Source organism: Arvicanthis niloticus, chromosome 23 (assembly GCF_011762505.2).
Source record: "Arvicanthis niloticus isolate mArvNil1 chromosome 23, mArvNil1.pat.X, whole genome shotgun sequence".
NCBI lineage: Eukaryota > Metazoa > Chordata > Mammalia > Rodentia > Muridae > Arvicanthis > Arvicanthis niloticus.
This window is the reverse complement of record NC_133430.1, coordinates 36693245-36707678: the sequence shown is the minus strand read 5'-3', so window position 1 is coordinate 36707678 and position 14434 is coordinate 36693245. Positions and strand designations below refer to the sequence as shown.

Genomic DNA, 14434 nt, shown 5'->3' with positions numbered 1-14434 from the left:
GCAGCAGCAACATTAGAAACAACAACAACAAAGTAACAGAATCAATAAACACAACTCATTAATATCTCTCCACATCAGTGTTCTCAATTCCCCCAATGAAAAGACACATACTAACAGAATGGATATGAAAATAGGATCCATACATCTGGTCATCTAAGAAATACACCTTAACATTAAGGATAAAAATCACCTCTGGGTGATGAAAAGGATGAAAAAAAGATATTCTAAGCAAATGGACCTAAGAAGCAAGCTAGTGTAGCCATTTTAATATCTGACAAAATAGACTTCAAACTAAAACTAATCAGAAGAGATAGGGAAGGAAACTACATACTCATCAAAGGAAAAAATCCATCAAGAGGACATTAGAATTCTTAATACCTGTGCAACAAACACAAGGGTACCCAAGTTTGTAAAAGAAACGCTACCACAGTTTAAATCACATATTGCCCCTCACATACTGACTAGAAGATTTCAGTACCCCACTCTCACCAATGGACAGGTCACTCAGACAAAAACAAAATGGAGAAATACTGGCACTAACTTATCAACCAAATAGACCTAACACATTTACAGGCATTTTACCCAACTCATAAGAACATATGTTCTTCTCAGCACTTCATGGAACTTCTTTCAAAATTGACCACATACTTAGACACAAAATAAGTCTCAACAGATACAAGAAAATGTAAATAATACCCTGAATCCTATCTGATCACTAGAGATTAAAACTACTATTAACAACAACAAAAGCTTACAAACTCATGGAAACTGAACAACTCACTGTTGGATGAAAAATAGGTCAAGAAAGAAATTAAAGACTTCTTAGGGGGCTGGAGAGATGGCTCACCAGTTAAGAGCACTGACTGCTCTTCCAGAGGTCCTGAGTTCAATTCCCAGCAACCACACGGTCGCTCATCTGTAATGAAGTCCAATGCCCTATTCTGGTGTCTGAAGACAGCAACAGTGTACTGGCATACATAAAATAAATAATCTTTTTTTTTTAAAGGACTTCTTAGTGTTGAATGAAAATGACTACAGAAACCAGAGGCTGGATGGCCCAGAAGTGTAGGATAGAATGAAAAATGCTTAGCAAGGAAAGAAAGAAAGAAAGAAAGAAAGAAAGAAAGAAAGAAAGAAAGGAAGGAAGAAAGAAAGAGAGAGAGAGAGAGAGAGACATACACACAGAGAGAGAGAGAGGAGAGAGAGAGAGACAGAGAGAGACAGAGAGAGAGAGAGAGAGAGAGAGAGAGAGAGAGAGAGAGAGAGAAAAGGAAAGGAAGGGAAGGGTGGATGAAAGGAAGCAAGAGAAAATGAATGCATATCCAAACTTATGGGACACAATAAAAGCAGTTCTAACAAGCAAGTTCATAGCACTAAGTGTCTGTTAAAAAAATTATACTAGTAACTTAACAACATACCTGAAAGCTCTACAACAAAAAGAAGAAATCACACCCACAAGGAGTAGATTGCAAGAAATAATCAAACACGGGGGTAAAATCAAGGAAAAAAAAAAAAAAAAAACAAATAAAAACCCAACAATACAATGAATTAATGAAACAAAAGTTGGTTCTTTGAGAAAACCTATAAGATTGACAAACTGTTATTCATACTAACTAAAAAGCAGAGAGACAATATTAACAAACTTAGAAATGAAAGGGGGGGCAGAACAATGGAGAGCCAGAGAATCACAAGAACATACTTTAAAAACCTTTACCAAATTGGAAAATCTTAGAGAAATAGATAATTTTTTTGATACATACCATTTACCAAAGTTAAATCAAGATCAGATAAGCAATTTAAACAGACCCATAACCTCTAGTGAAATAGAAGCAGTCATTAAAAGTTTCCCAACCAAAAAAAGGATGGTTTCAATGCAGAATTCTACTAGACTTTCAAAGAAGAGTTAATGCCGATACTCTGCAAATTATTCCACAAAATAGAAACAGAGGAACATTGCCCAATTCATTTGACAAGGATATAGTTACCTTAATATACAAACCACATAAAGATCTAACAAAGAATAAGAATTACAGAGCAATTTACTTTATGATAGATACATAAATACTCAATAAAATAACTAAATCCAAAAAATATCAAAAAGATTGTTCACCATAATCAAATGTGTTTCATCCCAAAGATGCAGGGACAGTTTGATATATAAATATCAATAAATGTAATTCACAATATAAACAAACTAAAAGAAAAAGACTATGTAATCATCTCATTAGATGCAGAAAAGGCCTTTGACAAAATCCAACATCCCTTCATGATAGAATCCTGGAGAGATTAGGAATATAAATATACACTAAAAGCAATTTACACAAGCCCACAACACTTCTTACTGGCTTGTTCCTCATTGTTTGTTCAACCTGCTTTCTTATAGAACCCAGGACCACCAGCCCAGGAATGGTACCATTCACAATGAGTTGGGCTCTCCACCATCAACCACTAATTAAGAAAATGCCCTACAGGCTTCTGGATCTTATCGAGGCATTTTCTCAAAGAAGGCTCCCCCTCTCTGATGACTCTAGCTTGTGTCAAGTTAACATAAAACTAGCCAATGCACCTTCTCTACTTGATCCTCTCATTTCAGCACCCCCACTCAATCATAATTACCTATTCTGTTTTCCTTTCAAATAAGATTTATCTGTACCCTCTATTCACTTACTGCATCCCTCCTACCCTCTATGGTTCTATAGATTGTAGTTTGATTATCACTAACTTAATGGCAATAGCCACATGTGAGTGATTATATACTATATTTGTCTTTTTGGATCAGGGTACCTCACTTGGGATGATTTGTTTTCTAGTTTCATTCATTTGCCTGCAAATTTAATTGATGTCATTTTTTTTTTTTTACTAGCTGAACAATACTCTATTGTGTAAATATCACCACATTTTCTTTATGCTTCTGTTGAGGGTCATTTAGGATGTTTCTACTTCATGGCTTTTATGAATAAAGTAGTAATGAACATGGCTGAGCAAGTGTTTCTGTAGAACAATGTGCAGTTCTTTGGGTATATACCCAAGAATGGTATAACTGGATCTTAGTGTAGATCAATTCCCATCTTTCACTCCTTGAGTGACCATGAACCTTAGCCCAGGGACCTAGGCCAATCCTCCCTCCCCCAAAAAAACTAGCAATAAAATGATTCCTAATTATATCTGTATATTCATAGATCAGTGCTTTGCTCAGCCATCATCAGAGAAGCCTCTCCCTGCAGTAGATGAGAATGAATACAAGACCTACAGCCAGACATTATGCAGAGAATGAGAGGCCTTGGAACACTCAGCCCTTACAGAGATGTCTTCTCAAACATCTCTCCTTGGGGCTCAGGGAACCCTGAGGAAGAAGAGGCAGAAAGAGTATAATTAGTGGTTGATGGTGGAGAGCCCAACTCATTGTGAATGGTACCATTCCTGGGCTGGTGGTCCTGGGTTCTATAAGAAAGCAGGTTGAACAAACAATGAGGAACAAGCCAGTAAGAAGTGCTGTGGGCTTGTGTAAATTGCTTTTATTGTATATTTATATTCCTAATCTCTCCAGAAGCCATGAGGATACCCAGAAGAGAAGGCCCTCTAAGTCAACCTGATCAAAGCATGTATGCACTCACAGAGACAGAGGCAGCATGCACAGAGCCTCCATGGGTCTGTGCCAGGTCCTTTTTTTAATGTATTATGGCTTTCAGTTTAGTGGTTTTTGTGGGTTTCTTGAGTTTGTCAAGTGGGTGTCTGATTCTTCTGCCTTCTTCTGGGTTCTTTACCTTTTGTTTGTTCTGTCCAATTCCAATGTTACTTTTGTTTTATCCTATTATATTATAGTTTAGCTTAGTTTACTATTATCCCTTAGAAACCTGTTTGTTTCCTAATGAGAGACAGAAAGGAAGTAGATCCAGAAGGTCGGGGAAGTGGTAAGAGCCTGGGAGGGGAAGGGGGAAGGGAAATCATAATTAGGATATAGCATATAAGAAAAAACTATTTTAAATAAAAGGGGGAGGTAAAATAAATAAATAAAAGAATCCAGTGGCTATTGAGACCAGATTCTGTTTACTGCTGGACTATTCAGCTGTAACATCGCTGAGCTGTTATTAGACTTTAGCTCTCCCCATGATAGAGAAGTAACTGTTATACAACAGAGTCTGTTCCATTTGGGGACCATTTTAATTATTAGAAAAAAGTGTTCTTTTGTAAAGCTTATGCAGATAAGTTTGTCCTTTCCTCCACAGAATAACCCATCCCTATTTATAAATAGCTAAAGTATCCAGCAAGTTCTTTCTTCCTAGTTGAAGAAGCCTAGTTTCTGCATTTATTCTTCTTCATATGGCATGGTTTCCCACTCCATTTCTCTTCTGTGACTCTTTTGACATGCCCCAGTTTTTCTGCAAGTGCTGTAAAACATGTCACAGAATGCAGGCAGTACTCTGGTTGTGTCAGCACAGTGAGGCTGTGTGTTTTTCTTACTCTGAACACTATACTTTTGCTAATCTGGCCTTAAATTGCAGTGGGGCTTTCAGCAGCCAAGTGACCGTATTGGCACATATAATGTTCATAATCCAGTGTAACCCCTGGATCGTTTCCCATGACCTCTTGTTCAGTCTCTTCATTCTCTCATCTTAAATGTGGGCATTTCCATTTATTCTCAGTCAGCCTCATCTTATTAACTTCAGAGCAATCTTATAGTCAATCTTTTGTGGGGTCTACAAGCTTGGCAGAAGAAGAAGAAGGAAAAGACACACCCTCACACTCCAGTGAATACCACAAACAGCTATTTGCTTTAGATTCAGGAAATGAAAAGCTCTGCTGGTTTTAAGTGTCTCAAATGGCCTCCCTCCTCCAACCCACCCCTCCTTCTGAGGCCCCATGGAGGATGTCTGCAACTAGATTCCATTTAGGGATGGTGCCGCTCCCATCTTCCACATTGCCACTCAGTAAAAGCTGTGGTGAGTCTTGTTTAAGCCATGGGCTATCTTTGACCTCTCTGGGCAAACCCTTGCTGCTTAACTGTATACCACCAAATGCAGTATAGCATTGTCTGGTAGACTTGGCCCATTGTCTCCAAAGGAAAACATCCTTCCCACAAGTCCCTAAATCTTCTGTTCCCACAACCCATTTCTGGAGAATATCTGAAGGCTGCATAAGTAGGAGTGCCCTTTGATGTTTATATTAGCAGGCTTCTTCTTCTTCTTTTTTTTTTTTTTTTTTTTTTTAATAATCAGGATAGTAGGAAATGTGGAGAATTAGCCGCATGACAGACGCAGAGGAATTCATTTAGAGAAATTGAGATGCAGTCTGCTCAGATTTCAGCCTCTCGGGCAAGAGTCACAAAGGAGTAATCGTCTTCTTGTTGTTTTTAATCATTTCTTTTGTAGGACCTTCCTTGTTCAGAAAACCAATCTCAGCATCCAGCATGGAGGAGCTTGAGAGCGCAACTGGCAAATGGTGGTTTTGATTCAGGGATTACTACAATGGTATTAAGCAAGTCCCTCTAACCTAGCAATGTGGAGGATGGGCACAGCACCCTCCCGAAATGGAGTCTAGTTTCAGACAAGACTCCAACCAAGTCCTTCTAACCTGTCACATAGTGAACAGAGATACACCACTGCTTTTATTTAAAGTGTTACCCATCAAAAATTTGTTTTGACAATGTAACATTGTACATTGTCAAACATTTTTTACTGTGGAAAATTCTCAAATATGCCAAGAAAAGTAATGATGAACCAAATTTTGCAAATGTATTCTCCTCTAACTTAGTGTTACCAGAGATGTTCCCTTTCATGGGCCTCAGAGGTGTATTGTGTTAACGTGCCATCATTTAAGATAGGCATAAAATTTTAGTTGAAGGAACTCAGTGAATTAAAGCAATAGTTTCCTCTGTGACTGTATAAAAGCATCCACAAATCTCCAGACACTGTTGCTGAACTAAGATTTCACCCCCAGAGTTCAGTCATCCCTGTCTTGTATTACAATTTTTTATGAGTTTTTAAGACTCAGCTACATTGGGAGGCTCTGTATTGAAATTATTGAGAAAAAAAATCTTTTCTCAGTACCTTCATATACTTTAAAAGTTCATATTTATATATAATTTCCTGATCTTATAAATAAATCATTTGTATCTATTTTTAAAATTGAGTCCTATAAGACCACTGCTTAATTACACTTTCTAGCTAGTTCTATGAGTAAATACACCCATCAGGATGAATGAAAGCACCAGTTCTTCAATATTAGTGATGATTCTCGAGAAAAAACTCAAAACCTGAAGGACTCATGCATATAATTTATCTTAAAGCCATTTGTTTTTTACTTTAGATAGGGTCAGTTACCTATATACACACCCCATACAAACACACACACACACACACACACACACACACACACCATTGTTCTACTTCTATGAATGAATATATTCTCTTATGTAACCATAGAAGAGTTACTAAATTTGATAAAATGTTTTTATCTATCATTTGTAGTCTGTTTTTAGCAACTAACCTAATAACACAATAGTGTCTGCTGTAACACTTCTTTCTTCCAGCATAGGTCCAGTTTAGGATTATGTCTTATACTTAGTTGCTATAATTTGGTTTTTTGTCTATCTAGTTTCCTTTAATCTAGAACTTTCCTTTGATGTTTATAAACTGGGTTTTTTTTTTTTTTTTTTAAGAATATAGTACCAACCTTCCCACAATTCCTAGATCCTTTAAAAGTACATTTGATGTTCCCTTATTATCTGGTTCAGGTTACACCTTGCCAGCATGGTGGTGTTTTGCCGTCAAGTTATTGTTTCTGGAGGTGTACAGTGTTTACCTGCCACTCATTGGTTATATAAAGTTTTGGCCATTCAGTTAAGACATGTTAAGTTTTTCCTCTATATAGATACTGCTTTTCTCCTACAAACACAACACAGCCATCCTGCTTCTCATCATTATACATGGGTCTTGTATTTTGTACTGCAAGCTCAATAAGATGATTGTTACATCATGGTTTCCAATTTCAACTTTCTCTTTCTCTTTGCCAGCCAATACTGTAACTTTTCCTTATAATCATGAGAGATCTTTCTCCTCTCACCTATCCATCCATCCACCCATCTATCTATTCATCCATCCATACACCCATCTATCCATCCATCATCCATACACCCTCCCATTCATCTATCACATCTACCCACCCATTCATATGTCTACCTACACATTCATCCATCCACCCACCATCTATCTATCCATTCACCCATCCATTCATCAATCTACCCACCCACTCTCCACCAGTTCATCTACCCATCCATCCATCTACCCATCCATCTATCTACCCACATGTTCATCTATCCATCCATTCATCTCTTACCAGTTTAGACTCATAGATTTCTATCCTTTTCAGTGGTCATTACTATATTAAATTTACTGTTCATATTATTCCTTTTGGAGCTAGTATGTTCTTATGTCATAATGCCCCTGTCATATCTTAGTGTTGTTTTATTTTTTGACATGATACGTTATACCATGCATCCTTGTACTGCTTGAGCACTCAAGTCATCCATTTATCTTTCATTGAAAATAGTATTAGCTAACAGATTCTTAGACACACTATTATGGTGTCTGTGCTTCTCAGCTCTTTTAATATACAGACAGGACTGGAAAACATATATGCATACACACACCTTCATATATGCATATCATACATATATGACATACATATATGTATTTTAGAAATCAATAATCACATACTGAAACTTTCAATTTCAACCTATTTACAGATTTTTTTTTACATTGTGATTCAGTTTTGTACAGTTTTTAAGCTTGAGATAATGAGGCATATAGTAGAGGGAAGTAGAAAATTAAAACTTACACAAGATGATTAAGGTTAGTGGTCAGGATTAGGAAATCAGCCACAGAGAGTGAGGAGTCTGCCAAACCCAAAGAAAAGAATGTAAGAGAAAAATGCTGAAAAAGAAAATAGCTGAATTTGTCTACTGAATTATAAGATATACTTAAATACTGCTGCAGAAGAAGAAGGGAATAAAAAGAATAGCCTGGGAAAGAAATGTAGAAACTGAAGTTCAGAAAGTGGCAGCAGCTAGGGGGGTGGCTCAGTGTAAGGTGCTTGCCATGCAAACATGAAGACCCAAGTGAAGGTCCCAGAACCCATGTAAAGACAGACACGGTATCATACATCTACTCCCACAGTTCCTGAGGTGAGATGGGAAATGGAGGCAGGAAAAGGCCCAGAACCTTGAATGTCAGCTAGCCTGACATGTGTAGCTATGAACAAGACTGTTTCAAACAAGGTGGAATTGTGGGATAGGGTTCACACCTTTAATCATAGCACTTGAGATTCAGGCTGATCTCTGCGAGTTCAAGGCCAGCCAGGTTTATAGTGAGTTCCAGGCTGGCTTAGACTACATAGTGAGACCCTGCGTCAATAAATAAAATCAAATGAGTAAAGAAAATGTGGAAGGCAAGAACAGACATATGAACTTGTCTTCTGACCTCCTCATGTATGCTGTCGCATGCACACATCCATACTTACACATATGAACGCACATAAGATAGTGAGCAAAGTACAAAGCACCTCCTCATTGTGTCTCATGCTTTTAATCTTAACACTCAGGAGGCTGAGGCAGGAGAACTTTAAAGCCATCCTGGATTACTAGACAGTTCTGGGTCAGCCTGGGTCCACTTTTCTCAGAAAAAGTAGATTTAGTCAGTAGTCTGTAGTGTCATGGTAGTCAAAACTGGAAGAAATTTAAGAAGCCAAAAACTCAGCAGGGTGGTGTTGGTGCACATCTTGAATCTGAGCACGCAGGAGGCAGAGGCATGCACATCTTTGAGTTTAAGGCCAGCCTGCTCTACTAAGCAAGTTCCAGAGAAACCCTATCTCAAAAAGACAAAACAAAAGGGATCAAAAATAAAAACAGGAAGGAGAAGAAAAAGAAGAAAGAAAAAACTCAAGAGTGCTCAGAGAAAACTGGAGACCAAAGTTATGTCTTTAGATTTTGTATTTGATTACTCAAAGTGGTTTTTTAAATCTGACATTAGAAACTCATTTGAGCCATTTTTAAGAGCACAGCTTTAAAATAATAACCCAGCTTACACTGATTGCCATTTCTTTAGTCTTTGTGGGGTATTTACAGACACTTTTTCTTAACCTTGTAGATATGATCCACAAATATTATTTTGTTTATAACTGCATGCTAAGCAAGTTATGCTCTGTGCAGAAAGCACCCGAATCTGTGAGCCATTGTAGACAGGCTATTTTTAGGGAACTCATGTTTTTCTCTAAAAGCTTGGTTAGCATTTGGAATTGATACGCAGTATAATATTTAAAAGGAAAACAACACATTTCCTCATCCCCCAAGAGGTTTCCTAAAATAGCATGTAATCTTACTTACATTAGGAAAAGCCTCAAATTTTATAAATTGTGTTGGATCTAACCCAGCTTACCTGACTAGGAGAGCCCCCAAGAAAAACAAGGTGTGGTAAAGGTTATAGTAATGGCAATTAAGAAATTTGTGTTGTGCCTGCTGGACCTCACTGAAGGCAGTGACCCAGCCTGTGGCTACTGGCATCGTTTCCACAGCTGAGACATGCTGTCTTTTTGGAGAGAAATCCAAACCAAATCTTTGCCCACTTTGAAAGCCAAAATATTCTTCTAATTCCTTTCAGCCACAGGCAAAGCCGAGCTTTTGCTTGTAGGATCCACGCCTGTGGGACCCGCTGTATTAACCTGTTCTCTGTACACTGTTTCAGCACTAACAGGTTTGATTTTAGTTGCTTCTCCATGAGATGTAAGACGACAGAAAGTATTTTTGATGTTATCTGCTTGAAACCTCTCATGTTGCAGAAGAAAACACCAAAAGTTTGGAGAGGCAGAAGCATGTCTGTAGCCCCATAGATGGAAACGGTAGAACCCTATCTCAGAATACCTGACCCTCCATCCAAGCCTGCCGCTGGCTCATCTACTACAGCATCTCTCTTCAACTGCTAAGGCTCTGTAGGTTCATACGTTACATTCCAGATGTTGAACATGAGGCCTGTGTAATAACAAACTTCACACTAATAGAAGTGTACTATGCTCAGCAACAACTTAGTAGTGTATACACAGCAGCTCACTGCACACTATGAAAGCCACCGACTCCTCAGTGACCTGAATGGAATGCGTTGAGAACTTTGCTAAGCTCCCCTTGAGGTGGAGAGGAAGTACTTGAGAGGCTGCTTTGAAATCTCCTTAGCAACCTGAAAGAACAAAGAAACACATTTTTGTGATTACTTGGCAGAAGTTCTTTGCCAAAAGCTCTTGGGGTGGTCCAGAATGAGCAGATAGGACACTGCCAACAAAATTCCCCAGGTTGAGTTACCAAAAACTGAAGGTATGGAGAAGTATCTCTATGTAAAACATTTATTTCGTTTTCGGGTCCTCTGTGCTTTACCAGCAAAGCAGTTTCCCTTCATCCCTCCTCCCTTTCGACTTCCAGTTCCCAGGCTCAGTTTACTGTCAGAAGCATTCCCACACTTAGATATTTGCATTCTCCTGCTTGACTTCTCTAACTTCACATTATGGCTAGATTAGGGCATTGCTCGTGGTCAATTTTCTAGGTAAACATATCTGAGAATGAGTAGCCTCGTTTAGAACCCTCTCTGTGACCTCCTTCTTGGCTGCTTTCCTCCCCCCACTGCCTGGCCACTCATCTGTGTGAGGATGGACTCCTTCTACCCATAGTTCAAGTACCAAGTCCCTCTTCATGGAGATCTATCTGCTCACAAGGCCCTTTCCCACACACTGAAACCAATGGTTTGAGAAGGTATAACAATGAGAAGAAAAAAAACCAACTTATATGTGTTCTACTTTTTTTTTTTCTATATTGCCTATTCTGTCCTACCAATTGGATGTGGTAACAGGCAAAAAGTAAAGAAGAAAAATATTTTTAAATGTTCATATGTTGTCTTAGATACATCAAAGACTTTTTTAGGCCAGATCTAAAGATACTGTAGAACGTAGAGTAGATGTCAGGGTTATTTGAGAATTGGGTTGGAAAATAAAGTAAGACAGAAAGTACCAGAGAATGTGTTAAGTAGATTTCTGAAAAGCAACCGCAAGTCATTCTTGGACTAAGCCTGACAAAGACATCAAGTGAAGCCCAAATGCATTGGAAAATACTGGTCACTATCAGAAGCACCTGGAGATTCACGCTGAGTTTACTGTCTGCCCTAGACCTGTCCATAGAGATTGGGATGCTGGCTGAATTCAGAGTCATAGTGCCACCAGCAGTATCCCTCCTCTGCTACAAATTCCTAGAGCAAACTACTTGTATTCTAATAGTTTTTAGTTATAGTTTTTTCTTTTGTAGGTAAAGGTGTCTAAAAGGAGAAATACTGTGGTCATACTGTCAGGATTATCTGGTCTGAGTGAGAGACACATATAAGTTGAAGATCAATAGACCGATTTCTGGTTTACCAGAGCAGTTTCCTATGAACTTGTTAGGAAGGAACACTGTGTGTAAGGTGAGTTACAAAACTGTGGGATAGTTACAAAACATCTGTGGCTGCTGGCTGTAGACTGGACCCTAGCTTTATAGCTCATACAGCCAATATGGTGCCCTTTGTTAAAAAGGAGCTACTGTGACCAGTGATTGGTTGGAAACATGGGCTCTAGAACTAATTACAGTTTGGAACAGCCATTTGCAGGCTATCTGACCTGTGTCTTATTCCCACTCTGTAAAAAAGAGATGTCAGAACAGCCACTTCAAAATATTCCTGTGAGAATTACTTAATGCATTTTAAATGCTTGGACAGAGTCTGACAGAACTGCTGTTGTCATTGTCATTGCCATCATTGCCATCTACAGTAGAAAAAAGAAAATACCACCCTGTGTATCTTTTGGGTGTTCAGCAAATTAGACTGGATTTCACTCAGTGCTGGGTCTTTCCTTAGGAACCACAGCACAGAGTAGAGCCTGAGCTGCTATGTTGTGAACACACACTTATGAGATATGATAGCAATAAGATATGGTCCAGAATGTTGAAGAAGGGCAGGAATCATTCTGATTTTGAAAAGAGTGGGGAAGTAAAAGCGGCGTTCTAGAACCTGCAGAACATTGATCATTGGAAAGGTTTAGCATCATTAAATGATTACTCAGGAGAAAATATCTGGGGACAATCCCAGCTTCCCAGAAGCAAACCATTCCTATTTTATTCCATCAGAGCTTGACTATAGGGTAGAAACATGGCTTCTTATTTCTAGGAACAGTGGGACTGATAGTCTTGCTATGCTGTTGAGGCTGATTAAGTAGGTTCAGGGCTAGATGAACAAATGCATCTTGATGATTTTAAGCTAAGCAGTGGGTTGCTGTCCATCTGAAAAGACATCATGGTAAACCTCAGGAATCCATTTGCTGACCAGTTTTCTCATTTAAATTCTTGATGGATGCTCTAAATATGTGTTTCCATAGCATATGGTTGACTCAAGGTTAGAAAGGAGGACTAGAAAGTCCAGTGAGGCTGTAGTGTTTACATTTGTGTAGGCTGGGGAACAGATGTGCCACTAACATGTATCACTGACATTTATCAAGCACTTGCCATGTGCTGAGTAGAAGGTTGAGTGCGCTGTTATAAAGTTTCCCTCACTGAGTCCTCACAGTGATCCTCTGAGATACACATGGTTAAATATTCCATTGTAGAAGAAAATAAAGAGACAAGAGATGTTGGTCCTTTACTCAGTCCAGGAACTGATTGGAGTCAGAACCAGGGTGACTAGGAGGAAGCTTTGCTTGACAACAGGAAATGGAGGAAAGTCTCAGAATGCAAGTAAATAGGCCACTGAGCATGAAACACTACTGTCCATGTACTTTGTGGCGAGGAAGAACTGGCGTGAATCTCGGGTTCATCATTAGGATGCAGTGCTGTGGTCTAAGTGGGATGGGGGGAGAAGTCAGGGAGAGGGACAGAGAAGATATTGAGTAGAGGGTAGAGGCTATTGGTGTTTAAGAAAGCCAGAGTCTTATTTTCTCCTCACTCTCTCCTTGAAGAAAGAGACTCTGACACTAAAGTAACTACGAACAAGACGCCAGCATTAGCCCAGGGAAACCATGTTGTAGGTGTGGCCCTTGTTGCTCTTCTCCTTCTCTTCCCAGAGTCGGGCAGCCAGCTGGGCCACAGCAAGCCTTGTCTTGCAAGGACAGAGTCGAGGAAGAGAATTCTGCATTCTGAAGCCAGGAGTCATCTGCTAATGACTCTGCTCCGTGTAAGAGGGAAGCCAGGTCCTCAGCAATCCAAAAAAAAAAACGAAACAGTGTTAACTGAAAAGAGTCAGAAATTTGAGAGAGATTTGGAGGGAGGACATGGGGAGGAGTTGGAGAGGGAGAGGATGGGATTGAGATAATGTAAGTACAGTATTTATATACAAAATCTTTTTTAAAAATTACATAAAATAAATGTGAAAAAATTCTTCCTAGACTTTTTAGAGAAAACCTTTGAAAAGATTGGCATAGTATTCTAGTAGGCGGCCCTTCATGGAAACCTTAGAGCAGGGGAACATGCTACCTCTGACATTTGTGACCAAGCCCAAGTAATTTTGTCCTTGATATGTATATGAATGGGCTGAAAAAGACTCTTCCAGCATGTGGGAGGGAGACATCTAGATGATCTCTATAAGCACCCTTACCCTGGCTCTCTTGAGATCCATTAAGATGAGTATTGGTAAACAGCAAAAACAGTCAAGTCAGTAGTTACAGGACTTTGAACAATGGAAGATGGTCAGTGTTCTAAGTGTTGTGGCTTGTCATGTTCTCAAGAGGCTTTGCTCCAACTGTTTCTTCACTGGTGTTTTGAGTTAAAGGGAATGACAGTCTACAAATTTATGCATATGGCAGTCAAAGAACAGAAGAGGCCAATTTCTGGGCTCTGGTGCCCACATGCAACAAATATAGCTGGATCCTTCCCCAGGGACTCAATTTGTAAGCCTCTTTATTACATTGTGCTGTAGGGCCAATTCCCCAGGCTTGTGGACAGTCCATGAAGCCAGCCTTCCCTCTGGTTCAGCTTTGTTCTTGTTTTCCCTTTAGGCTGTAAATTAAATGAATCCTCAAGGATTCCAGTTATATTGTGGGAAAAAAAAGAACTCAGGGTTCTGAGGACATATAGAACAGTTTGTTTTCTTCAGCTTTTTTCAAAAAGCCTAATGTAGCCCTCTTACTTCTAATGACAGGTAGGACTATTCAGTTCACTCCCAATTTGTCATTGCAGTAACCTTGTGCTCTTACACATTCTTCACATTTTATTAAGTCCTATTTTATAATACTTGTTTATAATGTTACATACTATTAATGTTATATACTTGTTATAATGTTATATGTTAAACTTTTTTAAAATGGTGCTGTTAGGAAAGCAAAGCGGAAGAGGCAAGACAAGTTTAATCGTCCCCATTTCAGAACCACGAAGCGCAGGTCACAG

General features: G+C 39.0%; 1 protein-coding gene across 4 annotated transcripts in view; it reads left to right on the top strand.

Moving 5' to 3' along the window:
* Rad51b (RAD51 paralog B) overlaps positions 1-14434 on the top strand; it is a 494355-nt gene that overhangs the window by 251690 nt on the left and 228231 nt on the right. The gene's annotated exons all lie outside the window — the stretch shown is intronic.